The sequence below is a fragment of the Suricata suricatta genome, chromosome 14 (assembly GCF_006229205.1).
Source record: "Suricata suricatta isolate VVHF042 chromosome 14, meerkat_22Aug2017_6uvM2_HiC, whole genome shotgun sequence".
NCBI classification, from domain to species: domain Eukaryota; kingdom Metazoa; phylum Chordata; class Mammalia; order Carnivora; family Herpestidae; genus Suricata; species Suricata suricatta.
Genome location: NC_043713.1, coordinates 45,293,420 through 45,306,142, shown reverse-complemented (window position 1 = coordinate 45,306,142; position 12,723 = coordinate 45,293,420). Strand labels below are relative to the sequence as shown.

General features: G+C 41.8%; 1 long non-coding RNA gene across 1 annotated transcript; it reads left to right on the top strand.

The window, feature by feature from the left end:
* Positions 1 to 3,619: 3,619 nt before the first annotated feature.
* LOC115278418 lies at positions 3,620 to 6,056 on the top strand. Its single transcript, XR_003902876.1, has 2 exons — positions 3,620 to 3,791; positions 5,944 to 6,056. It is a non-coding gene; the product is annotated as an uncharacterized LOC115278418 (long non-coding RNA).
* The last annotated feature ends 6,667 nt before the right edge of the window (positions 6,057 to 12,723 follow it).

Sequence of the window (12,723 nt, the reverse complement as noted above, 5' to 3'; positions counted from 1 at the left end):
CTCTATGTATTCAGGATGTTGTGTTGGGCCCCTAACTATGCCAATATGGTTATAACATTAAAAATTGCAATTAAAAGAAATTCCAAAATACATAGACTTAAAAATTAAGTTAAAACAATAATCCTGCTACAGACTGAAGGCACCAGGAAAAAAAATGCTTTCAATGAACACGTAGATGGAGGGAAGAATGACTTTTATGGAATTCTTACCCAGTTTTTACGCACATTGTTCTGCAAGCCAGAGAAATTCTAATCTTTAAAGGATTCTGAATCCAAGAGATGGGACTATGCAGTACTGTGACCTGTTCTGCTGGCCACAATTTGCCTCCATAAAGCAGTCACAGCTCATACAGTGTAACAGAATTGACAGATGTCAGACCCTGGTGAGGGACCATAATTGTTGCCAAACTTCCCTGAAAGGAACTTTTCCTGCAAGTGTTGGGTACAAGTAATTCAAGATGTAAAATCTGCAGATAGCCCCAGAGTGGCATTGACTGCCTCGGGCTCCACGGCACTTTCTGGGAAGAGAAGAAAGCATTAATTTTTCCTAATTATTAAGATAAAGATTCGCTTATTATCTCAACAGTAATAATAACACAATATCTAAAACAAAAGACTTAAAATTAGAGCATATTGAGATCAAAATCATGGCTTAGGGCAAAATGCTAGTTCTTGAGATTGTAGCTTGCAAATCTTCTTGCACCTAAAATAGCACAGTTATATAGATAAAGCATGAACTTTTGCATTTTGAATCTTATTGGCAAATGTGATCCATTTATAAATACCTATCTTTTGTGCACAGAAACCCCCAAAAGGTCTATAACCTTAGAATGTAGATTTATCATTAAAAAAAGAAATGCAATTGCCCCCATTGTTTATCATTAGTGTTGTGGAATATTTGGAATAAAAATTTTAAATTTTCCATGGCTTTTTCTCTTTTGTCTGTCCCGAATCCCAACTGAGTCGAGAGAAGATAGCTTCCTGTCTTTTTGATTTATCTGAAGACTTAGCCTTTTCTGTTGGAGCTGTGATTCAGTGATTCTTTTCTTTGGTACCAAAATGGAACACACAGCTTCAAAACTTGTCTCCTAAACTTGGTTTTGGAAAAGATCAAAGTAAGGGAGACAGAATATGGCTCATTTCATTTCCATGCTTGTTATCATTTTCCCCATTAGCCAACCGAAGTCCCTTTTGTAAATGCCAACCTAATAAGTAGAAGTAGAAATAGTCAGGGAGCCTGGGTGGCTCAGTTGCTTAAGCCTCCGACTTCGGCTCAGGTCATGATCTCACGGTTCATGGGTTCGAGCCCTGTGTCAGGCTCTGTGCTGACAGCTAGCTCAGAGCCTGGAGCCTGTTTCCGGTTCTGTGTCTCCTTCTCTCTCTGTCCCTCCCCCTCTCATGCTCTGTCTCTCTCTGTATCAAAAATACATAAAACATTAAAAAAAATAAAAAGAAATAGAAATAGTCAACAGATTAAGGAGAGCTTTGGGTAGGTGAAATTTATAAGGTAACATTTCCTCTAAGAGAAGTTCCCTATACCATACTCTCCTCATACCGAGTTCTCAAACTGGAGTATGTATGTGCCCGAATGACCCACAAGTGTTATGGAAACACACGTTTATGGGCCCCACCCCTAGAGTAGGACCTGAGAATTTGTTTTTCTAGTAAGTTCTCTAAATAAGGTGCTAATGCCGCTAGTCTGAGGACCCTTCCCTTGCAAACCACTGCTTTACAGTCATCCCCAGGAACTTAGAAATCAATGTCAAGAATGCTTATTTAGAGATTTAATAATAAAATGGGGGAAAACATGTGCAGTAAAATGAGAAAACGTTCTATGTGTTAAGAACCATACTGTGTGCTTGATATATGTCATCTCCTTCCATTGTCAACAACTCTTGAAGGTAAGTGTATTTGTTACCTCCATTATACAGATGGAGAAAGTGAGGCTTCATGAAGTTAAATGACTTGTCTGAGATCACCAACTGGAGGGGGTGGGACAGGGGGGTGGGCCCCAATTCTCAGATTCCAAGCTGGCATCCTTAACCGCTTTACAATACTGCCACCCTGGTGCTTGTCGAAACAGCTGATCGTGTGTGTGTGTGTGTGTGTGTGTGTGTGTGTGTGTGTGTGTGTGTGTTTCTGTAAAATAGAACTCTGGTCCCAAACAGGACTTCATGCTGAAGTCTTGGGATGGAAGGTGCTGAAAAACAGAGTCGGAAAGGGTGTGTTTTGGCTGGTGCCTGCTTCCCAGACAAGGCTCACTCCGGAGAAACATTTCCATAACAAAGGCAAGTTCTCCTCTCCGCGAAGAGCAGGGAGGGAGTTGCAAGTGTTTGCCTCTGATGTGATCCACATTTAATGCTTATCTGGCTGAGAGGGAATTTGATTAGAGCAAATACAAAGCACAATTCAGAGAACAAAACCACTAATTCAAAGGTGGTTTTCCTATGGATGTAAAATACTTCAAGCCTGTTAAAAGGACTGAAGAGAATTCCACCGAGGAGTGGCTTATATTGTGTCTGATTTCTCAGATTGGGGCACTGCCAAGGGGGTTTGCCTGGGTGTTTGAATGGCCTGGGGAGTGGGCAGTGCTGGGCTGCTCTCGGGAAGGGAAGGCTCCATTCAGATGAAACAGGATATGGGCTCAGGCATGGGGCAGGGGAGGGCCTTTGTGGCGCAGACTCTGCTCCCCACCCCCTCCGGCTCACCAAGGAAGGTTCTCTGTGTATCTGGTGACTTCCCAGCCTCCAAGCATCCAAGCGCTGCAGTACCCTGATATGTTTGTTTTCCTTTTGGCTAATTTTATCAAGGTGTGGGGTCATTATTAGCCAGATCACAAAAGTAAGAGCTCATTAATATGAATCAGCTCCAAACCCTATGATTTCATCTGTTAATATGATCTTGTTTTTCCTTGTTTATGGCAATTAAACCAGACCTTGATAAATCTGAAAACGAAAAAAGGAGCCACCAGCAAGCACAGCTATTATGATCACTCATTAGAAAGCCAAGCAGCTTCTCTGATAAATCGTGCCAGGGTTTTTAAGGAATAGATGATTACCTGCTTAAACAGCATGGAACCTACCAGTAAAATGTAGCAAAATGATTAAAGAAAAAAAAAAGAACACCCCCATTACATCCAAGTGTAACAGATGGACAGTTGTACTTTGGGGAATGTTCACAGAGCCTGTTTCCTCCCCTTCAAGCTAGGGAGGGCAGAAGCCACAGGCCCTCCTGGGCACAGAGGAGAGACAGCTTCTTTCCTCCCGCCCTCCCTCGCCCTCCCTCACCCTCTCCAGCATCCTCCTGGCGACTGTGGGCTGCACTGCTCAGCTGCTAGCAAGGCTTCCCTCTATAAACCAAGCAGCGGTGAAGAGAGGCGGAGGCGCTGATTGCCCGGGGTGGAGAGGTATGGAGTAGGTGGGCAGAGCTGGGGCACCGGAAAGGGCAAGATGGACACGACCTTTCTGTTCACAGTGAGGCTGCTCATGATCAGGCCCAGCGTTAGGGCCCTCCTCACTCAGCCCCTCAGTGTCTGAAGAGCCACCACCTTGTGGAGCTTCCTGGGAGGCAGAGCTGCCGGCTGAAGCTGAAAGTGCTAAACCCTTGCTTTCCCAGGTTCCCCTGCGGCTAGGACCTGGATGCTGCCCATTCTGGAGTGAGGGGGGCCTTGAAGACCCTCTCTCTCTGGTTCCAGGGTGCTCATGGCCAGCGGCCTGGAGTGTTGGTGGAACTGGCCGTAGTGTCTGGATCTGGTGGTGGTGGTAGCAGAGCACCTCTTGGAAGGGTTCCATGGTAGGATTTTGGCCACTATCCCCTGAATCTGATTCTCTGGATGTTTTAGGGTTTGTGTGAACTAACCTGTGTCTGAAAAAACTGTGTTTAATCCAGACAGAATGGATTTCTGTTGCGTGCAGTTAGGAACTCTGTCCCTCAGAAGGGCAGTGAGCAGGTTGTGCCCAAGGCAGGAGCTGATGCTTGCCCTGTGACCTTGACTGGGTGAGGGGGAGGAGGTGGGCAGAGTTCTGGTTTCCAGAGGGCAAGCCTCACCCACCTCCATGCGGCCAGGAAAGGGTGGGAAGGGGGCTGGGATCCCCATCTGATGTGGCCTCAGGGTCAGTCTGTGTTTGAAAGGTCTCAGCTGAGCTTTTCAGGGAAAGCCTTTTTTCTGGGAAGTTTTCTTTAAAATCTCTCTCTGTCTCTCTCTTGTCTCCATATAAGCCTCCTATTTCTTTAAGCTCCTCTGTAGCAATCTGGCCCTGTTTGCCTCTGATGTCTCTGCAGGGATCTGTGTTCAGCCAACTTGGCATCTTGCTGTCTTCCGGTCCCCTCACACCTTGGTCTGGCCTGTCCCCATGCCTGCAGGTCTGTCTGCTTGAAGAGCGTCCAGCTCCTCCCAATTCCTTTGTCTTTTCAGCCTTTCTTCCCATTTTCAGCCTTCCTACTAAACCCACGAGCTGGTTAAAAACTGGTCTCCTAAAGTTCATGGTCTTTATTTGTTTCTCCTTTCCTTAAATTCTGGTATCTGACTTTTTTCTTTATGGTTTATTCTATGGCCTCTCCCTCACTCTTTTCAGATTCTTGACTGGTTTCTCTGTCCTTCGGCTTTTTCTGCCTTGTATAGGAGAAAATGTCCCCTGGCACTCTCCAAAAACTGATTTGAAAATTTTGGTTTGCCAATTTGTCCTTGCAGTAGGTGTCTGGATAGCCGAGACCCTATCCCTCTGCAATGCTGACCCAGAGGTGCTTTGTGAAGTTACCAAAAGAAATTGTCATCCGCTTTTTTCTCTACTAATTACCTGTGTTTTGCTGGCATTCACTTCACTTACTGTTGCAGGTTATCCAGGGCCTCACAAAGTCCCTTCAAATTATTCCTGGGAGTTCTCAGGGGGTTTCGCTCATGTGCTCATGAATAACTACTGTCAGCTACCAGGTGGTGTCCATCAATTTTTTTTTCTCATCTGCTCTGGCCCCCTTCGTTGATATCGGCTGCTGAGATTTCTGCTGCCTGCCAAGGAGCGTGGACCTGCCTTGTCAATGACTTGAGCAGCAGGTGAATTGCCCTGACGGGGCCCCGGTGCTGTAGGCTCTGCCGTGGCTGCTGGGCACGGCCACCGCAGGCCGTCGCAATGCCCTGGCTGTGCTGTGTCCTCTCCCTGCTTTAGAAGGGCATGCTGCCTCTCTCTCTTTTTGTGTGATGCTTTGCCACCCTCGGGTCTACAGGGGCCCCGAGAAAAGGTTTTGGTGGAAAATAAAAACTTGGCTTTTTATTTCTGATTCTCCTTTCGACTAAGCACTCTCCTCTTTCTTACAATAATCAAAGATTTACTATCAGAATTAGGGAGGCAGAAAGAAGAACTTGTCTGTCTGAGTCCTTCTTCCATCAGGGTTTTTCAGAAAGCCTGGTCCCTCAGGTAAACCAATTCCCAGTGGGCTGCCCGGCTGGCCAGTCTGACGGGCTGGGCCTCCCAAGTGGAGATGGAACGCCTCAGTTCAAGCAGGACCCCTTCCCACATTGGTAGGGAGATCTATTGCTTAGACTTTGGCCATGAAATTGCTAGAATTATTTTTTTTTTCCAGTTTGGGAAACTCTAGTAGCTAACTGATAGGCTAAGGCTTTAGACCCAGAAGGTGTGTGCTTCCTACTCTAGATACGCAGGAGAGATAAGACCACTTTACCTCCTCCCTCTCCCTCCTCAGGAGAGATGAGACCACTCCAACTCTTCTCTCTTCCTCTTCCTCCTAGACTCTCTGAACAACAAGGGTCATTCCAGGCTAGATATCACCAAGCGCCCCATTCCACCACATCTTTCTAAACTCCTGGTCTTGGGAAGATTCTCTTAACTTGCTCATCCCAGTTTTACAATTCTTCCTGTAGGTTTTGTCCCATCTGTAACACAAAAAAGTTACTGTGTGATTCATTATTTAACGCCTGTGTCTTTCCCAGGAAAGCAAGTTGGGGAAGACTATGCCTGCTTGTTTGCTGCTGGATTTTCAGCATCTAAAGCTTTGCCTGACATTTGACATCTACCAGGAGTTCAATAAATAGTTACTGAATAACTGCATGAATATTTGAGATTCCCTAATTGTAATTGCTAAGCTGAACTAAAATCTCTTGTTTTGGGGAAAACAGAGTAAATGCGATTCTTTTCCTTTAGGTGGTTCCTTGGGGGTAGAATGAAGGTACGCGTCTATGGGGATAGTTTCTGCATTACATAAAGTCATCTCGGGCCTACTATACCTGTCTCTACCCAGGATTATCACCCCCCAAAGAGTTGTAGTGGCTGGTGAGAATAATAACTGGAAGAATATAATCAGGGCTATTCCCAAGCAAAATTATGAAGTAAGGGATGTTTATTTTTGAGACAGAAAGCCTCCCAGCAATATTAAGCAAGCTCCTAGTATCATCTTCAAAAATTCAAAATCCACAGAACCCACAGCTCTGGAAAATGGTTTTGTAGAAGCTATCATTACTGGTTATTGACACATCACAGCTGGAATTATCTCATATCTCTTATGAACACACGGAAACATGTGCTCATGAACACTGTTGGAATATTGCAGATTTCTGAACCGTATTTCTCCAGATCCCTGAAGAGTCACTTTAAATCACTACTGCTCCCTCCCCAGAGTGGAAATGGCCACACCTTTTTTTTTCTGGTCCTGGGGTCAGGGGACAGTTATTGTTCACCAGATACCCATGTAGTCCTCCACATTTCCCAGCCACCCGCAATCAAGTATAGGCAGAAACATGACTTTTAGTGGCCAATAGACTGTGAGAAGAAATGGTACAGGTGTCAGAATGTCTATCAACCTTAGACCCTGAACAGAGCTGACTGCTAACCCATGATGGACAGAGAGAATAGGTGAGAGATAGATCTTTGTTTCAGTATGGATCATGATTTCCACTCAGATGGTTGAACCGAATAAGTTTAGTGTAGGCACCACTGACTAATGTGAGCAGGTAGAGAGAACCAACTAGGGGTTGAGACATCAGAGACTAGAGATGGCTGGAAGCTTTTACCACCCCCAGGTGTGACAAGACCAGAGGAGATATGGTGTCACGGGGACCCTATAGAGAGTGTGAGCCATGGAGAGAAGCCAGAGCAAACAGAGATGTAGCTCAGGCCAAGGTTGTACTGACAAAGGAAAGAGGGAACAGAGAAGGCATGCCCACACCCCCCTCTCTCTTTCCTTCTCTCACCAGTATCCCGAATATGCCTCCTATAGAAACCTGACCAGGAACCAGAGATTATGTGAGCATAGGTGATACAGTATGTAAGGGTCAGCTATAGGGCTACAGGAAAGGGGGAGAGAATGGAATGGAGCCAAAGAGAGCTAGTGGAGAGTATCCAATACAAGGAGCATCAGCCAGCACAGCCTACATTATGTTGGCCACCTCTGGGCTGTATTCTTGGGCACTTGGAGCATCTACTGTGCAATAACACCCTGATTGAGTTGGTTGTTATCTCTCCAACTATGGATTGTTGCCTGTTTTCAGGCAGGTGCACAGTGGTGCATTCTCTTTATGCTTCTAGTACCCTGTGTTGCACTTGCAATATAATCTTGTCACATACCAGCCTAGAAAGACGCCAAATTACTATGTTGTAGTGCACAGCAAACTCTTTTCTTTGAGATGCTATATTAAGACCAGGTATTGTTTCCATTCACAAAATTTAAAGATCCAAATAATAACTTATGGTCCCAGTGAGAAATGTACCTTAAGTAACCTTATTAATTGCCACAGACTTTGGCCTTATATGAAGCAGATAAGGGCTATTAATTATGGCAAATGTTTGCACTCCCTGCCTATCAGTGGTACATAGGGACAATTGGGAGGTGTAGCCCAAGGACTTGGCAAGAAGATCGCCCACTGAGAATTAAAATAGAACTTCAATACATAGTAGATTAAAGCAGAAATGAACAAAATCATCTGAAAGATACAGGAACAGGGCCTCCTGAAGTTCTTATAGAACTACTTGTTACTAAGATATCAGTTGGGTTCATTTGGGTTTTTGAGGTCTGGCTAAAACTGCCACAAATTCATCTCCTGTGTTCTGTGGCCATTGCAGAGCTTTCCTCAAGATGTCTGTGAATCCCTAGGAGCCTGGGGCTCTCATTTTAGTTTGGCTCTGAGCTTCTGTCCTTCCTTGACTCTCCCCTCTGTTGGAGTCTCCAATCTGGGGCTTCTCCTTCCCTCTGCTCCCACTGCTCTAAGAGCAACTGCACCAAATCTTTGTGAGGGTCAGACTTGACTTGATTGAAGGAGGGGTTTTGTATCAGAGATATGAAAACATTTAGAATTGGATTGTGCATGTTCATGTTTCTAAAGATTCTGTGACTACTTTCTCTCTACCGCTTCCTTTGTTTTCCTTTTTGCTTTCCTCTATTCTTAATTTTTGTTTTGTTCTATTTATTTCTTAAGTTAGTGTTTTAAAATCATAAAATACAGGAATAAAATCAGTTAAAAATATAGAGGTATATAGACTTAAGACATTACATTCTTCTTTCCAGTGTTAACTATTACTAATTTTTTTGTTTACTTATTAGCAAAAAGAGGTATCACCTCATTACTTTAAAATTTTTGTTTTAATTTTTGAGAGAGAGAGACAGTATGTGAGTGGGGGAGAGGGGCAGAGAATCTCAAGCACATTGCATGTAGAGCCTGACATAGGGCTCGATCCCACAACCTGAGATCATGACTAGAGCTGAAATCTAGTCGATGCTCAACCTACTGAGTCACCCAGGTGTCCCCACCCCCGCCTCATTGATTTAATCTGCATTTTCCTGATTACAAGTGAGGGTAATTTTTCTTATATTATTTTTTTGTCCCTTTGAGTTTCTTCTGTGAATCATAACTTTATATTCTTTGCACTTGAGGACAATCACTTCTGGATCCATTAGCAAATCTGACTCATAGAACTTACAGATAAACACGGAACCCTGGAGGGATAGTGCTGTCACCCGTGGGATGGAACCTGGAGGCTCACTAGCATTCTCCATGGGAAGCCCCTCCAGCTCTTCTCTGCCCCCTTCATGTCCTTCTGTTCAAAGTCCTCAAGTTTGGTTGCTCCAAAAATAGAAGAAGTTCTCACAACCTATCAGTCTCAGGGAGCACTACAGCTAATGTCAACTCATCAGTATGAAAGAAGTCATCTAAAGCTCTAGAACAAACTCAGATTTTGAGTTGAATTCATATTTAGTTGGTTGCCTGTGTGTGCTCCTTGCCTAGGAAGACCACACAGTTGGGTTTGCCTAAAACATCCTTCATTAAAGCATACCGCTCTGGAATCCCATCACATGGTGTCTCCTTTCTTTCTCAAAGGTGTCGTGGTATCAATGACAGATTACAAGATCATTCTATCTTTGTGTGGTCTTCAGCAAGTTATTTGGTTTAGAAACCCATTACGTCATGAATGATTGATAGACTCTCATATGCTGTGGCGGTATTTTTAAAAATGACAGTCTACTAGTTTTATAAAAGTTGATGATATGGCTGCTGACAACTAAGTTTATATGGAACATAGGTTCAGAGAATGAGAAAATTTTTGAACTGACACTAAAAATAATTTAATTTAGTGTTTTTTATTTGTTTGCTTTGCTTTTTTCTGGCCATTTAGATTTTGAAAAGCTGATAAAAACTGCATGTTTTTCCCCAGGAAGATGTGCATCCATTTTGTATACCCCAGATTATGTACATCATTTCAAGGTATCCACAAACCCTCTGAAGCTCATCAGGGGACCCAAAATAAGAATTCTCATTTTCATTCGTATTACAGATGAAGAAATGGAAATTCAGAGAGGTTAAATGACATGTCAAAAAGCAGAATGGGGGGTGCCTGGGTGGCTCAGTCAGTTGAGCCCCCAACTCGGTTTCAGCTCAGTTCATGATCTCACTACATGGTGGGCTCTGTGCTGACAGCAGGGAGCCTGCTCTGGATTTCTCTCTCCCTCTCTTTCTGCCATTCCTTCTACTTGGGCACATGTGTTCGCACATGTGCTCATTCTCTCTCTCAAAAAAAAAAAACATTAAAAAAATCTTTAAACAAAAGCAGAATAGGTTAGAAGGAAAAATATATTTAGAACCCATTGATTTGTATTTAGTTCTTGTCCCTCATGGTTCCCCTGTATTGCCGGTCTTATGCTAGTGAGAACATAGAGTTAAAAAGAGATTTCTTAGTAAGAATTTGGAATATTCTGTTTTATAAAAGCAAAGCATACATTGGCTCTATCATCAATGACTATTTGTCAGATTGTTTATGGAGTTCTCATTAATATTTATGCTACAATACCTACTGGCCAGCCTTTTTGCTGAACGGACACTACAGGATCTCATTTCACAACTTATTTGCTGCCTCTCTGATGAACATCCCTTGCTTTGGCCACCAGAATTCTTGTTCCCTTAGCAATGTGTCCTTCAGTCTTACTTTTGCTCAACTTAATTTCCTTTGCCTAAATGTTCCTACTCATCCATTAAGATGTTTTCAATGGTAAATTTACTTTCTCTTTATAGTCTCCCTAATATCCAAAGCAGAGATTGTAGCTCTTTCCTTCTACCTCCATGCTTGATAAAATTTCTATGATGACACAGGACATATTGCATCTAATGCTTTATTTACCCCTCTCTCTTACCTCATAACCGAGCAATAAAATTATAAGCTTTGCAAGGGGCAGGATAGTATGTAACTCAGGTTTGCATACTGGCAACAGGGCCAGTATTTAACATATAGAATGTCCTCCAAAAATTTGTTGAATGAGATGAACAAATAAATCCTTATGAAATATTTCACATGGCAGTTTATCAAACAAAATCTAAGTAAGGAATAGGACTTATTTCCCTTGCTTTCATAGGGCTTACTCTTTACTGTTTTAATTTTCTTCCTTTTTTCAGGTCAAGGAAGCATCTTAGAGACCTGACCATCTTTTTCTTTTTCTTTAGGATTGAGTCAGAAAAAAACTTGCTCATTAACTTGACCTGCAATGCTTACAGTCACAATTTGGGAGGGAGTTAAAAATATTGGTACATAAATTGCTGTGTATCCCGGAGGGGAAGCACATGAGCTCCTTGCCAGATTGCTATGGCCTGGGGCACCACAAAAGATCTTTTTTTGTTTTTCTTTTCCCAGGTATCTGTGTCAAAAAGAGTTTGCCAAGAAGCCTAAATCTTCATCTGTTTATGGCTTTATAGCCGATGAAAAATGCTGGATCATTAGAAACTAATTACTGGTTTCATGGCAATATTTATCACAAAAGCTGATCTGATGTTCCTGAAGTCACTTTGGGGCTAGCTGAGCCCATTACTAAAAAGTATTATAAGCTTTTGTGGGGTTTTTTTTTCCTTTTAAAGTTATACAACTACTTCACTAACAAACTGAAACCAACTGGGGAAGACAATAGACAAGGATGGCCTGACATTTCAATGGCTTCCATCTGGCCTATGTAATTTCTGAAATAGTTTGTTTCCAAAGCATTCCTTTCCACTTAGAGGAAGATGTTTCAAAGGTTCATATATAGAAAATTCAATTGAGTGTGCCTTTTTGTGTACCCTGAAAAACTGATTATTTTAAAATGTGGTTAAATAGCTTACTCACACAAAAGACATAATGATATATTCAAATAGGATCACAAGTCTGAAATTTCAAATACTCTGAACTATTGTCTGAGTCTTTCATTTTTCCACTATTGCTTTTTCCTTCTTTGCAAGTATTGTTGCTTCGTGAATGTACAACTATTTGCATTTGTACTTTGGTCACTTATTCATTCAATGAACAGAAGTTGGTGATGCAAAGAATTGTATTTCATGGATTACATTTAGTTTTGGAGAGAAGATGCATGAGAATACGGATAAAACAGATTAAAATGCATTCAAATAAAATAGACTAAAAAAGCTACAAAAGACGAAAAAGGAAATTATATATTAACAATAGTTTCAATATAAGAAGATATAACAATTGTAAATATTGCATGCCTAACTACAGACTATCAAAATATATGAAGCAAAAACTGGTGGCACTGAAGGGAGAAATAGGCAGTCCCTCAGTAATAGGTGAAGACTACAATACCCCACTCTGAATAAAGGATAGAACAACCAGATACATGATACATAAGGAAATAGGGGACTTATAATAAGCCAACTAGAGCTAAGAGACATCTATAGAACATTCTCTCTAACAACAGCACACACATTTTTCTCAAATGCACATGGGACATTTTCTAAAATAGATCATATGTTAGATCACAAATTAAGTCTCAATAGACGAAAAAGGTAGATATCATACAAAGCAGCTTCTCCAACTATAATGAGATAATTTAGAAATCAATAACAGAAGTAAAATTGGAAAATTCATGAATTCGTAGAAATTAGACCATGAGCTTCTAAAAAAAGCAATGGATCAAAGAAGAAAACACAAGTAAGGTTAGAAATACAGAAGATTGAAAATGAAAATACAATATACCACAACTTATGAGATGCACCAAAAGTAGTGTTAAGAGGGAAATTTATAGGTCTGAGTGCTTACATTAAAAGCATATAAGTGATTTAATAGTATAGCTATAAGTGCTTACATTAAAAGCATCTCAAATCAACAACCTAGTTTTACAACTTAAGAAACTAGAAAGAGAAGAACAAGTTAAACCCAAAGCTAGCAGAGGAAAAGAAAAGATAAAGATTAGAGAAATGGTAAATTAAATAGAAGATGGAAAAATCAGTGGAGAAAATCAATGAAAC